The 1,910-nt window shown below is 39.9% G+C and overlaps 1 pseudogene; it reads left to right on the forward strand.

The window, feature by feature from the left end:
• Positions 1-216: 216 nt before the first annotated feature.
• Positions 217-542, forward strand: LOC118728996 (annotated as a pseudogene).
• Positions 543-1,910: the final 1,368 nt, after the last annotated feature.

A 1,910-nucleotide genomic window follows, 5' to 3' on the forward strand; every position in this document is an offset into this window, starting at 1 on the left:
GCAGTGGTGGTGATGGAAGCCTCTCCCACCTCTGAGACAGTGCTAAGGATATCAGCCAACTGATGGCCATCAGTCAGACATCTCCCGAGGGCTCCTGGACTGTGAGAGGGCACAGGCCAGGCTGAGGAACGCCCCCCTTCCGAATGCACAAATTTTGGGCACCAGGCCTCTAGTAGAAGAATAAGAATATCTGAAAAAGAGAATATGTGGGCCGCCTTCACCGAGACTAAGATGGTCAGGAGAATTGCCACCTTCATCAAGGATGCCTGGGCCAAGGAGCTGGTGCAGGTTGTGTCCTGTGCCATCGGGAGCCTCTCTGCTTTTGCCCTTCATCAGCCCCTACACTAGGTACACATCATGATCAATGAGGTCACACCCTACAACTACCCAGGGCGCGTCAGAGATGAGGGGAACATGCCCGACGTGCCCAGCCACCCCCAGGACCTCCAGGGCCACAGCCTGGAGTGGCCTAAGAGACTGTGAACGCCCTCACTGACAGGGAGGAGGTCCCCTCCCCTCTGACGCCCAATAAAAAGGGAAAAGGGGGGGGGGGGGGGGGAAGAGAGAGAATATGTGATTTAGATTCTAAATCTTAATCATCACTAAAACTAATACTTTTTAATAAAATACATTTCCAAGATCATTAAAAAAACTTTGAAAATATTTTCTTTAGGAATTTACACAAAATATATATTGCCAGGAATATATTTAAGCAAGAATGCAAAGTCTTAAAAATGAAATCAGCTTACTTTATCATGGAGTTGTACATGTGATAAAATTGCATAAAGCTACCTATAAACACACCCAAATGAGCATATGTAAGCTGGTGAAATGTGAATAAGCACGGTGGACTGTACTGATCTCAATTTCCTCCTTTGGTACCATCATTGTGTAAGGTGTGACCAGACCGGTAGGGGAGGATGGGTGAAGGGTGCACTGGATTTCCCTAAACAATTTTTTTGTTGTAATTTCTTGTGGATCTACAATTCTTCAAAAGAGTTTTAAAAATATATACAAAAAATTATGAAGTTAATTTTTACACACAGGTAATGAAAATTTTTCAAGACATTTGAGAAATAAAAGAGAAAATGAAAAAGAATCAAATTATTAAAGATAAATACAGTATAATAACATTTATCTAAATGTATAAAACTACACAGTCATATATGTGCAAATGTATATTTTACAAACATATTAAAAAAGATATATATTTTTATTTATTTATTTATTTATTTTAAAATATTTTTATTGATTTTTTACAGAGAGGAAGAGAGAGGGATAGAGAGTTAGAAATATCGATGAGAGAGAAACATCAATCAGCTGCCGCTTTCACACCCCCTACTGGGGATGTGCCCCCAACCAAGGTACATGCCCTCGACCGGAATCGAACCTGAGTCCACAGGCCAACGCTCTATCCACTGAGCCAAACCGGTTCTGGCTATTAGAAAAAAATATTTAATGAAAGACTGCTAATAATGGAAGAGGCCTAAAGTTGAAGGTAGGAGTTAGTTAAATCACTAAAACAACTTTTAGTATATATGCTGCTAAAGTGAGCACAGAAAATTTCTAATTTCCCTGATTATTGGTGTGTGTTTTTTTTTTAAAGAATGTATTACTTGTATAATTAACAAGCAAAAAAGACTCCAAAAACCCTTGATAATATGACATTACAAAAGAAACAAACTAATTGGGTAAGAAAAAACGTTGATACCCGGCCAGCATGGCTCAGTGGTTGAACGTTGACCTATGAACCAGGAGGTCACAGTTTGATTCCTGGTCAGGGCACATTCCCAGGTTGTGTCATGCAGGAGGCAGCTGGTTGATGATTCTCTCTCATCATATGTTTCTATCTATCTCTCCCTCTCCCTTCCTCTCTGAAATAAATAGAATTTTTTTTTTAAAAGGAAGAA

Source organism: Pipistrellus kuhlii, unplaced genomic scaffold (genome assembly GCF_014108245.1).
Source record: "Pipistrellus kuhlii isolate mPipKuh1 unplaced genomic scaffold, mPipKuh1.p scaffold_m20_p_3, whole genome shotgun sequence".
NCBI classification, from domain to species: domain Eukaryota; kingdom Metazoa; phylum Chordata; class Mammalia; order Chiroptera; family Vespertilionidae; genus Pipistrellus; species Pipistrellus kuhlii.